General features: G+C 44.0%; 1 pseudogene; it reads right to left on the reverse strand.

Moving 5' to 3' along the window:
• Window positions 1–4,593: 4,593 nt before the first annotated feature.
• On the reverse strand, window positions 4,594–12,357 carry LOC141235419 (cytochrome c oxidase subunit 5B, mitochondrial-like; annotated as a pseudogene).
• Between the last annotated feature and the right edge of the window lie 1,139 nt (window positions 12,358–13,496).

The raw sequence follows: 13,496 nt of genomic DNA on the forward strand, positions 1-13,496 counted from the left end.
TCCTGCCATAGACTTTTGAGATCTACGGGGGAGCGAGGACGAGTGATTTGGAAACGACGAGGGAGGGCATGGGAGAAGTCTATTTTGAAACCTTCCCCTAAGGAACGTAGGATCCATTGATTTTTTGTAATGGACACCCACTTGTCCTAAAAGAAAAGAAGCCTGCCCTCTACTCCAATGACGTCATGGTCTAGCTGGGGCTCCAGAGGCAACCTGATCTGCTCTGTCCTTTCCTCCCTTCCTGTAAGACCATCTCCCCGTCTTACCCTTACCCCTGTAATCACGTTTAGGGGATCGACGGGGTCCACGAAAGGGCCGGTATCTTTTAACCCTATCCTCGGGAAATGCTTTTTTCTTGTCTGATGCTCTTTCTAGGATCTCGTCCAACACTGGACCAAAGACCCAAGCACCCGAAAAGGGAATTGAGCACAGTTTAGTCTTTGAGTGGCTATCCCCCGACCACATCTTTAGCCATATCGCCCATCTAGCTGTATTAGATAATACGCTACATCTAGCTGCGAATCTGACCGATTCGGCCGAGGCATCAGCCATGAATTGCGTTGCCAGCTTTAACATGGGAAGAGAGTCTGATAGCATCTCTACAGGGGAGTCCGACCTAATTTGATCTGACAGCTCGTCCAACCAAAAGGCACATGGATCTTGCCACTGAAGTGGCAGCGATATTTGACTTAATTATGGCTGCTGAGGCCTCCCAACTCCTCTTGAGCATGCTCTCTGCCTTCCTATCCATTGCGTCCTTGAGGCAAGACGAATCCTCAAAGGGGATGGATGTTTTCTTAGCCACTTTCGCTATTGGGACATCTACTTTAGGGATTTCCTCCCAAAGTTTGATATCCTCCGGATTGAAAGGAAGACGGGATTTAAAGTCTCTTGGCACAATGAGTCTTTTCTCCACTTCTTCCCATTCCTCCATAATCATTGATTTTAAATGCTCATTTACAGGGAATACTCTATTTCTCTGAGTTCTCAGACCTGCGAACATTTCATCCTGTTTGGAATGGGAGACCTGAGTGTCCTCCAAGTTCATAGTACGCCTGACGGACTTTAATAGTTCATCCATATGTTCCGTAGAGAAGACATATTTCTTTCGCTCGTGAGGGTAACTGAGAGAAGCGATCCTCATCCTCTTCTAGACTGCTCTGATGCGGAATCCGAATATTCTCCTTCCTCAGACACATCTTCCACCTCCCACCAAGGTCTTTTCTGGCGAGGAGAGGGTTGAACTATTTGGTGTGACGGCTGTGTACGGGAAGGCATGAGGCTCGAGACTGTACTCTGGACCTCCTCACGTATCATAGATCTTATATCCGTCAAAAAGGAAGTTTTTTCTTCCTTTAGGACCTCGGCTATACATTTTTTACACAGCCACTTTTTATACGAGTCCTGAAGCTTCGTGTTACAGTCTACACATCGTCTTGATTTTTTGGAAGAAGATCCAGACCTCTGGGTTCCCCTCTCCTAATCCATAAAAAATATAAAAGGACACCGGAGATTTACTATAAAAATCTGTCCTAGAATACTCTGATTTATCCAGAGAAGGGCCTAAGGCTGTACTCACACTGCCCAGGGACTCTGAAGGGGCTTCTGACCGTGAAGGATTAGCTTCCATGGTGTCAGTGTGTGTGTGGCTGAGGTGTACCCTTTTATAGGGTCTTACCTGATCCAGGTGGTAGCCACGCCCCCAATGATAATCGCTATTCTTAATGCCCTGGAGGCTCACCACTGCCTCCGGGCACCTGTGCGTTCTGGGTGCCGAAGCCCCTCTTCTCAATGCCGGAAGGAGAACTGGCGTGCGCTCCACCCTGGAACGCACGCCGGCCAAAGCGGATGTCCGCTCTTCTGACTCCGCCTCCTGGCCAGAAGTCTCGCACCGCGCTCGGCGTGCGCTCCACCCTGGAACGCACGCCGGCTCCAAAGCGGATGTTTGCCCTGATGACTCCGCCTCCCGCCGGAAGCCATACACCGCGCTCCTCCGTGGAGCGCACGCCGGCCTTTCAGCCGGTGGGATAGCGCAACGCTCAGCTTGTCCGGGGGATACAGCGGCAAGCGGCGGTCTTCTGGCTGAGGGACCCCGCAAAGGGGTATCAGCATGGAGCCTCTGGACCGAAGGAAGGGGAGAGTTCTCAGACCCCCCCAATCCCCCTGGCTCTCACGTAACTTCCATCTTCGGAGAACCTCTCCATAGTGTCCTCTCCTGCTAGGGACAGAAAAAACACTGAGGGTGTGATGGGGGGGGGGGGGGGGGGGGCTTTTAACCTCTCATGCGTTTCCTGTCCCTAGAGGAACAGAGGACTTAACTCATGTCGTGCTGTTATGATGGACGTACTGGTAAAGATTCATTTTTTTCTTCCCCATTCCAAAAATTCCTGTGAAGCACCTGAAGAGTTAATAAACTTCTTGAATGTGGTTTTGAGAATCTTGAGGGGTGCAGTTTTTAGAATTATGTCACTTTTGGGTATTTTCTGTCATAAAAGCCCCTTATAGTCGCTTCAAATGTGATGTGGTCCCTTAAAAAAAAAAATGGTTTTGCAAATTTTGTTTTAAAAATTAGAAATCGCTGGTCAACTTTTAACCCTTATAGCTCCCTAATAAAAAATAAAAAAAATGTTGGTTCCAAAATTGTGCTGATGTAAAGTAGACATGTGGGCAATGTTATTTATTAACTATTTTGTGTGACATCTCTCTGATGTAACGGCATAAAAATTAATTTTGAAAATTGCTAAATTTTCCGAGCTTTTCACAAATAAACGCAAGTGATATCGAAGGAATTTTACCACTATGATGAAGTACAATATGTCACGAAAAAATAAACATTCTCAGAATCAGGGGGATCCGTTGAAGCGTTTGAGTAATTACCTCATAAAGTGACAGTGGTCAGAATTGTAAAAATTTGCCTAGTCATTATCGTGCAAACCACCCTCGGGGGTAAAGGGGTTCTGCCACCATAAAGAATACAGTTAACCAACCAGAAAAGGGAGAAATAAATGGTTTTGTAATTTATAGTGATTCAAAATTATGCTCCATTCAAAAGATACCAAGCTTTCATTTTTTTGAATTCTGCTCTCTGGCGCCCCCTGACTTTATTCCAATATGTCCTGGTAGTGGGTGATCAGCTGGTCGAGTTTGCAGTTCCTGTCATAAGAGCCCCCCCAACTGCAGTGTGCACAATGTATTCTGTCACAAGTCTGACAGTCTGCTGTAAGCACAGTGTCTGTGATTCACCCCCTCCCCCTGCACTCACAGCTCCCCTCCCAGTGAGATGGTTCTTCCTCACATCACAGACTTGTAAGCACAATAGCAGAGACACACCTTCTGCGCTTAGGCTGTGAAGCAGAACCATCTCACCGGGAGGGGAGCTGTGAGTGCAGGGGGAGGGGGTGAATCACACACTGTGCTTACAGCAGACTGTCAGACTTGTGACAGAATACATTGTGCACACTGCGGGTGTGGACTTGGGGGGGGCTCTTATGACAGGCACTGTGCAAACGCGACCAGCTGATCACCCACTACCAAAACGGAATGGAACAACGCCAGGGGGCGCCAGAAAGCAGAATTCAAAAAATAAAAAAGCTTGGTATCTTTTGAATGAAGCATAATTTTGAATCACTAAATAACTAAATTATTTCCACCTTTTCTGGTTGGTTAACTGTATTCTTTATGGTGGCTCGATCCCTTTAAGGATAAGGCAACGACTTGGCATGGCTGACAGGGTTAAGCCGTTTAAAAATTCAATAGGAAAACACTCCCTTTTATCATCTACAACATGACTCCACCGTCAGCTGATTCTTTTCTCGGACTCACCTCAACATTAAGATCTTTATGTAGTAAGATTCTAATAGCTTATCTAAAAGGGAGTTTTTATTTACAATTTAACAGTTTATCTCCACCCTGAAATGAAGAGTCAGTGACATCCGCTTCAGGGGGTGGGCAGTCCCTGCTGTACTCTGCATGTCCCCTCACCTTACAATGCACACCAAGTGCACTCTTGTCGGCTAGTCTCTTCCCATTAGGGCTAGCGAGGGAGCACACTGTGTGCATTGAAAGTACTACACAGTGACAAGGAAGCTCATACAGAGTCAGAATGGACAACCGTCACATGCTCTGTACAGCAGGGAATAACCCTACCCCTGAAACTGATGTCAATGATGACTCCGTGTTTCAGGGTGGAGACAGGGGCTGCGGCAGTGACCAAGCCAAGGCTCCCAGATAACCAGGAGATTCTGGGGATTCTCAAAAAATGTCATCAAAACAAAGTAGGTAAAAAAAAAAGTTAAACTAAAGAGGGAACAGCAGTGACTTCTTAAAGTCAATTAGAAGAGCGATTAGATTAGTACAATAGAAAGACATTTAGGATTAAAATCCTTATTAGTTTCGAACCACTCCTATAATTTATCCTGCAGAAGCCACTAGTGGAAGTCAGAGTGGAGATCCAGACCACAGAACGCATCTTGCCCATCCAAACTGCCAAATTCTTACAGACCTTTGTCAACTCCAATTCAAAGGATGGGAGAACGTTAGCTTTTTTAAGTATTGTTCTGTATGCACGACCAATGCTAATGAAAATAAAACACATTACAATATATCAAGTATTTAATAAAAGATTTTTTAACTTTTTAACATATGGCTGTCAATAGTAATACAAGTCCTCTTCAGTGTGGAAGCTCATAAAGGACAACCTTGTAGTGAGAGCCACACTGTGGGCAGCGATTTACCTGCCCATCATGGGCCCAGAACCAGATAACTTGAGAATTATCTTCTTCACCTGGAAGAAAGAAAATGATAAAAGGTTATGTTTCAGTGCTTGAATTTATTGTACAACTACAAACTGAGTCCTTTAAAATTCACATTGGTGCCAGACTTCATCATGCTGCTGCAATATCCACCATTTTAAAAAATAATGGCATTTTCTCTTAGAACTTTCAACAACAATATACACAACTATCTGAACCTGAACAGGCATTGCTTAGGCGGCTGGAATATATGGACTTCTATAAATAGGTAAAGAGTGATTGCAGGGCCATTGGAATTATACAGTATATTTTTTTGTATTTTATACCAGTTTTCTAGATTCAATCCCTTTGAGCGGATTTCTGTGAGTTTATGGTCTTGTACATTATTCTAGATGTGTGTATGACCAGTATATCTAAACGTGGTAGTACCCCATATGGGGGTGTAAACTGCTATTTGAGCACACGGAGGGATCGGATGGGAAGGAGCGCTACTTGGCTTTTAAAACGCAGACTTTGTTTTAATAGATTGTGGACTCCATTAGCCAAGCCCCTGAAATGCCAGAACACCCCCCCGGTGACCCCATATTGGAAACTCCACTGCCTAAGGAATTCATCTAGGGGTGTAGTGAGTATTTTGAACCCACAGGTGCCTCACAGAATTTTGCGATATGGGGACATGGAACTAACATTTTAGTGGTAGAACTGTACATTTTTTATTAGCTGAAAGTTTGTCATTTACACAAGGGTTATTAGGTGAAACTGGACCCCATAATTTATTGAGCAATTTCTCCCAAATGCAGCAATGCCCCATATGTCATCAGAAGTTACTGTTAGGCCACACGTCAGGGCTGAGAAGGAAGGAGCGCTATTTGGTGCACAAGTTTTGCAGGTGACATTTGCGGAACCCCGAAGGTGTCAATAGAAAAACGCACAAAATGACCCCATTTTAGAAATTGTACCTTTCAATGAATTCATCTACAGCTGCAGTAACTATTTTGGCCCACAGGAGTTTGCTTTGCAACATACACGCCAGGCTTTTTTCCCCTTGAGAATTGCAAATCTGCCACTTAAATGCCCATACATTGTGCCCCCATACAGTGTAGTAGCCCCATATATTGTGCCCAGCTTGAGCTTATGGAGACATACACCCCGTAAATTGTTAAGTGCACTCTCCCAGCTACAATAATGCCAAACATGTGGCCGCTTACTGTGGTTTAGGCATAGGGGGGCTCAGAAGGAGGGGAATTTGGAAGCACAGATTTCACTGGATTTTATTTGATGGGTTGGGATCCGTCGCTTTTCAAGAGTCTTTGTTCTACCAGTAATGTGGGACCCCCTATGTTTCCAGTGACAGATATCCTGCACAAAACTCCACTCAGGTCTAAGTTAGTGTTTTATTGGTAATATTTTGGGGGACATCCCTTGTTTTCAATAGAAGGCTGGGATCATATTATTGTGTTCTACACTAAGCACTTACGCTGGAGTTTCCGTGTAAATCCTACAAAAATGTGATTTAGATGAAACCCCCCAATGCAACCGCTCTCCATAATGAGGCAGGTGGAGACACTTTGGACTCAGTTTGGCATCTGTTCCGGTGGTATCCATCTTGAGACATGCACAGAACAGTGGTCACCCACACTTGTGCGCTAAAAAGACACCTAAACTGATGGGACTTTGGTGGAACACAGACCAGATGGAGTCCAAAGTGACCACCTGCCTCATTATAGCAAGTGGTTCAGTTGGGGGTTCTATCTGAATCACATTTTTTGGGGAATTTACACTGAAACCCAGACGCAAGTGCTCAGTGGAGAGCACAGGATAAATGTGAACCGAGCCTTATTCAGATTATTGGGAATCAGAATGAACAAAAACAGCAGTAAAATAGTTTTTAAATTTTACGCAATTTTCGTGTGGTATAAGTGATAAGACTGCTTTATTATTCTGTTCAATACATTTACAGCGATGTCAGATTTATAAAAAAAAAAATTTTGGTCTACATTCTGAGAGCAACAACTTATCTGGCCAAGAGCTGTACGAGAGCTTATTTTTGCAGGAGGAGTTTGATCCTTTTTTAAGTACCATTTTGGGATACAGAACATTCTTTTGATCACTTTTTACACAGATGCAGGATGAACAAAAAAACAAAGAACAGCAATTCAGTTATTGGTTTTATATATTTTTATGTGGTTCACTGTGTGGTAAAAGCTATTAGTAGTAAGAATGATTTATTGTTTGGTTCAGTATGATTATAAGGATACCAGTTTTAGCTCTTTATGCTTTGCTACTTCTGCACACTAAAAACAATATTTTACAAACATTAATTTGTTTTTGCATCGCCATATTCTAGAAGCTGAAACTTATTTACCACAAGAGCTAGGTGGGGGATTTTTCTTTGTGGGAAAGTTAAGAGTAATTATACTTTATTTAATACATGCATTTTATTTAATCCTTTTACTTTAACCTAGTACCACTGTGGAACATGAACATTTCTCACCAATTCCTGGTCCCATACACTGCAGTACTCACGCAGTACTCACAATACAGTGCATGAGACCTGTTAGATTTTCACTGACTCAGTCTGTTAGACACTGCCATAAAGAGGGTCCAACAGGCCACTGTACCCCGAGGTCATCTGATGACCTCAGGGTGCAATGCAAACTATTGGCACCCACGATTACAATCGCGATGAGCAGATAGTGTTAAAGAGTGAGTATTCTCCCTTTTAACCACTTAGATGCTGCTGTTGTGATTGACTGTGGTATCTGATGGGTTAATTGGCATGGTGTACATATCTGGCACACAGCCCAAAGTGACATGTGCTCATGACAAATCTGTACAGCTTTCAGGGGTTAATCACCCTTTCTATAAGTTTTACACTGAAATGAAACGTGTAGCAAAGAAACTTACATATGCAGCCCACAAGTCTCTGCTTATTGACTGATGGCACAATGTGTGGATTCTCTTTGGTTCCTGCATAGGATTTTGGCTTGAGGACATTAAAAGGATCCTTAAAAAGACAAAATGAGTTGTAAGTGTTATACCACTTACTGGTGCATCTCACTGAATTAGAATATCAAAAAATGTATTTATTTCAGTTCTTCAATACAAAAAGTGAAACTCATTATATAGAGTCATTACAAACAGTGATCTATTTCAAGTGTTGATTTCTGTTAATGTTGATGATTATGGCTTACAGCCAAAGAAATCACAAAACTCATTATCTCAGTAAATTAGAATACTTTATAACAGCTTGAAAAATGTTTCCTCTTGACAATACCCCATAGAGAATCTATGGGGTTAAGGTCAGGCGAGTTTGCTGGCCAATCAAGCATAGTGATACTGTTTGTAAACCAGGTATTGGCACCTGTCCACACTGCCAGAAGTACCAAGTCCTGCAGGAGAATGAAATTTCCATCTCCAAAAATCTTATCAGCAGAGGGAAGCATGAAGTGCAATAAAGTTTCCTGGTAGACGGCTGCGCTGACCTTGGTCTTGATAAAACACAGTGGCCCTACACGAACAGATGACATTGCTCCCCAAACCATCACTGATTGTGGAAACTCCACACTAGACCTCAAGTAGCTTGGATTGTGGCCTCTCCACTCTTCCTTCAGACTCTGGGACCTTGATTTCCAAATGAAATGCAAAATTTACTTTCATCTGAAAACACCACCTTGGACCACTGAGCTACAATCCAGGTCTTTTTCTCCTTGGCTCAGGTAAGACGCTTCTGGCGTTGTCTATTGGTCATGAGTGGCTTGACACAAGGAATGCGACACTTGTAGCCCATGTCCTGGATACGTCTGTGTGTGGTGGCTCTTAAAGCAATGACTCCAGCAGCCGTCCACTCCTTGTGAGTCTCCCCAAAATTTTTGAACGGCCTTTTGTTAATAAGCCTTTCAAGGCTGCGGTTATCCCGATTGCTTGTGCACCTTTTTCTACACACTTTTTTGTTCCACTCAACTTTCCATTAATATGCTTGGATTCAGCACTCTGAACAGCCAGCTTCTTTAGCAATGACCTTTCGTGGCTTATCCTCCTTGTGGATTGTGTCAGTGACTGCCTTCTGGACATCTGTCAAGTCAGCTGTCTTCCCCATGATTGTGGAGCCTACTGAAACAGACTAAGGGACCCTTTTAAACGCTTAGGAAGCTTTTGCAGGTGTTTTTTATTAATTATTCTACTTTACTGAGATAATGAGTTTTGTGTTTTCATTGGCTGTAAGCCATAATCATCAACATTAAAAGAAATAAACACTTGAAATAGATCACTATGTTTGTAATGACTATAATATCAGTTTCAGCTTTTGTATTGAAGAACTGAAATAAATTAAATTTTTGATGATATTCTAATTTTGTGAGATGCACCTGTATATGTAAAGAACACAAATGTTTATTTAAAGACACTGAACAAAATAATTTAGCAATGTCTTGTCATGAATCCAGATACACTGAGAGATTCCTGCAAAGGACTCATTATGGACTTTGACCTTAATCCACATTTGTATAAGAGGTCGGTCATTTGCTTTACTTCTCCTGGAAACAAAGGAATAACTGGAACAAGGCCTGAAACTCATGATAGGCACTGCTGTACTTACATGGTTGATCCACTGAAATCAGCACAATATATCCCATGCACAGCTATACAGTACATTGCCTAATCTCAGACCTGCACTATTTACCGTGTGTTGAAGCAAGAACACCATCTTATAAGAAGGTCTGGAAAGAAGCTGTCGTAGGACAAACTTATTATAATACTCCTGCCAGCAGTGATCAATGTAATGGAGGCCAAGTATGTCAACAGCAGGAGAAACCCTTCCTCCCCACTATGATGTCTAAAGTGATGGGTACATGGTTAGCACCCCATTCTGCTTTATGACATCCATATGCACTGAGGACCTGTGGAGAGGGTGCATGAGAAAGAACGTAAAAAAAGTAATCTGGTGGCATTACCCCTTGAGTTGTTGCCACATGACAGATGTTTGGAGTCCTTCACAGTGAGAAACAAGGTAGAACAAAGTTATTAAACGATGCTGCCAAAGTATCATTAAATGGGTTGTCCAGGGCCATTTTATTTTTACTTTGGGAAAAGGAAGCTGGCTGTCAACAGAGCAGAAGAGAAGAAGCTGCTCTGTTGACAAGACGTCCGTGGAAGCCGCTGAATCGCCAGCAGGAGCAGTCTGACCGCTCTGTGCTGGCAGAGACAGACACCAGGCACAGACAGACAGTTAGCAACTACCTGCCTGTTAGTTTTTAGGTCATAGTAAAATAAATAAATAATAATAATAAAAAAATTCTTCTCATGCCTATTTGTGGATACGGCCATCATTCCTAGACTACATATCCCATCCTGTTTTATACGCTGGAAAAAGTATCCAGTTTCTCCTAGTTCCCCACTCTGTAATAGGGTCCTGGCTTCAAATCCCACCAAGGACAACATCTGCAAGGAGTTTGTATGTTCTCCCTGTGTTTGCGTGGGTTTCCTCTAATTTACTCCCAAACTTCAAAGACATACTGATAGAGAATTTAGATTATGAGCCCCAATGGGGTCAGTGATAATGTCGGTAAAGTGCTTCGGAATTAAAGGCGCTATATAAGGGATTAAATAAAAAAGCGCGAAGAAATAGGACCTGGGAAGCATGACTACAGAACACAGAAGTGACCAGATGTGTGTTCCCTGTGGCTAGACTGTCTAGCAGGTCACTAATAATGCCCCATATACACCGGGGTGTGACTAGCAGCTACACCAATAAAGTATAGGGGATGTCACCAGGACCCAAACTTTACATCACAAGCACAAGACCTACAGATGCATCTGAAGACGGGGACCCCTCTTCAGCCAGTTTCACTTTGTCCCAGACTCATCAAGTGTCACCAGGTTTCTACTGTAAAACCTGGAATCTCGCTACATTTTTGCACAACTTTTTGTTGCTGAAAGCAAATAGTTTCTTGACACATGTGTGTCCCAGCCAGCTTAGACAACTTTGAGAAGTGGGCAAAGCCAATGTTTGTTCCTCTAAACACACAAGGATATTAAAAGGTTTGTCAAAGACTTGACAACCCCTTTCTTAAAGGCTGTATTACCCGGTATAAAACAAACTCCAGTTTCACACCAGCGTCGTTCCAACAGTGTCAGCAATAGGTCTCCCGGTCCCATATGGAATAATCAGCAGCCGCTAACAGGCTGCTTCGCTCACACTTCCTGGAGATGAACTTTGGACATCAGAGGAAAGTGTGAGAACAGTGGCCCATTAGCAGCAGACTGGCTGCAGCACTCACACGGTATACAAATATCATGGGAGACCAGGGAGACCCAGCACTCACATTGCTAGAATGGCACCCGCACAGGAGGGGAGTTTGTTTCCATTTTACACTGAGGGATATAGTAAGGAGGGTTTGTCCACTACTTGGCACAATACAAGAAAATTGTAAAAAAAACAAAAACAAACAGTAAACACAAGGAGTAAGATATAAGTGTGTGAACATGGCTCAGCCTGGTCCTAGACGCACTCTAATGGAGGGGAGTAGCACTCTAATGGAGGGGAGTAGCACTCTAATGGAGGGGAGTAGCACTCTAATGGAGGGGAGTAGCACTCTAATGGAGGGGAGTAGCACTCTAATGGAGGGGAGTAGCACTCTAATGGAGGGGAGTAGCACTCTAATGGAGGGGAGTAGCACTCTAGCGTCCCCAGTTGTACATTTCAGTCTTAATTATCTTCATTAGGTCATATACCTCTCCCTTCTTCAAAGCGTTCAGGACTTTCCTCTCCAGGCCCGTCGCCTACTCCTCATCAGTGGGGATACCTAAACAGAAAAGACACAAAAAGGACAGATCATAGCAAGAATACTACAAAGAAAAAACAAAGTGACCTGAAAGTGGCTGATAACAGAGGACAATAGCCAGCAGAGCTGTGTGACAATTCAGTCTGTACAGAGGGTACAGTAGTGGAAGTGTAACCTGTGCAGGGGCTTGGCAGACCCCGTGCACAAGGTCACAGTCCTGGGTGTCACCTGCTGTCACTGGAGCAGTGAGTACGTGCTGATGGGCGGCGCACATTACTACACTGCTGCAAAGTCACGTACACTGTCCCGTCCTATGCCCTTCACAGGGGACACCGCACACTCCAGCCTCACACCTAGTAATACACAGCAGTCCTCACACCACACACAGGAGGCGGCCACTGTCCACCATGGCTGTCATACCCACCTCCAGCGCTCATTGCTCTGACGCATGGTCTGCTGCGGCACACGGTCCCTGCACTCCGGGGCACAGCGCGACGGACGAGCTGAGAAACCTCCAAGAAGCCATGACTGCTGCACCTCACAGCCGACAGCTGCCACTACAGCGTCCAGGGGGCGGGGCAGTGCGCATTTATACCCGGGACCATACCAAGCGCATAGCGGAGGGGTGCACCGTAACAAGGCAGCGAGCAGAGAGGCCGTGTCATCTCCGTATATGGCCGTAATGTGCTGTACCCGCGGGGTTATTGCTGGTGCTTAATTACCACATGTAAAGGGAGTCAATGACAGGTGGAAACGCCATTTGTTCTCTAGTAGTAGCCGCCCAATAAAAGTGACCTCATCAATGGGAAGAATTGTTTATAAAAAGCAGCAGCTTTGTGATTTACTTGTTTTTAAAAAATCCTTTTCATTCTCAAGGAGAGGAGGAATTTTAGTTTTGTTTACTGCTCGTTGCCTAGGTTACCGGCCACTGCTGTGCTAGGAGTGCAGCGCTTACAAGCTGTTTTCTATAGAGCTTGTACACACTGATTTGAGGCTGCCCGGATTTAGTACCCTGCACTCTCCGGGGCTGCAGCGGTAAAGATGCCTCATGTGTCAGCATCGGAGGGCGCACCATTTGGGTTCAGCAATGCTACATTGCCACATGTCTGACCTGTCAATCAAGCAGGACAGCATCAGCCACCCGGCAACCAGAAGTCGGGAGGATGGGGATCGGGGTGCTGAAGATCAACGTGGAGACAACCTCTTTATTATCTACCTTGAGCGAAGTTCACACACAGTTTTCTACATGGATATTGTGTCAGATCCACTCCAAAATCCACGTAAAAAACTGCTTCAGATACTCTGACTACTCCTCATATTCATTGCTGTGGAATATCCACACGGCTGTTCATATTGTGAATTATTTTGAGAGTTTTTCTGACTAAACATTAAAAACCTCACTGCACAAAATAAAAAATAATAATAATTAACGTCACTTCTGTGAGGCGGATTCTCATGGAATCTTCTCCAAACTCGACACTGTCACAGGCTGCAAAAGACCATAAGGAGAAAATACTTCAATAACGCTTCAAGAAAACAACCCCAAAACAAACAGAAAAAGCAACGCAAATTCCTCCGGAAAATCTCATTGGATTTTCCGCTTCCAAAAAAGACATAGTTTTGTCATTTCTGTTTATAGCCAAAGCCTGAGAGATACGACGCAGGACAGAGCCCAGTGGTGCCGGGCGGACTATTATAATGGGGTACTATAGTTTTTGCCTGGGGTGCTGCCAGGACTTTTGGTGAAAAGGATTTTCTGAGAATTATTTGTTTACCCCCGAGGCTTCCAGAGGTTAAATGGGTATTCCAGATTTGGAAGACCTCTATTCCCCAGCTGCAGTTTATTTAAAAAACAAGCAAAATGCGCTCTACTCACCCTCCACAGGTCCAGTGGTGACTCTCTGCCGCTGCTCTTGATGTTTGTTATTGTGGGTTTCTGCTGCTGCCCCTTTCTGCACCAACT

The sequence above is a fragment of the Phyllobates terribilis genome, unplaced genomic scaffold (genome assembly GCF_046119375.1).
Source record: "Phyllobates terribilis strain yellow unplaced genomic scaffold, ASM4611937v1 Scaffold_659__1_contigs__length_869699, whole genome shotgun sequence".
In the NCBI taxonomy this organism is placed as follows: Eukaryota; Metazoa; Chordata; class Amphibia; order Anura; family Dendrobatidae; genus Phyllobates; species Phyllobates terribilis.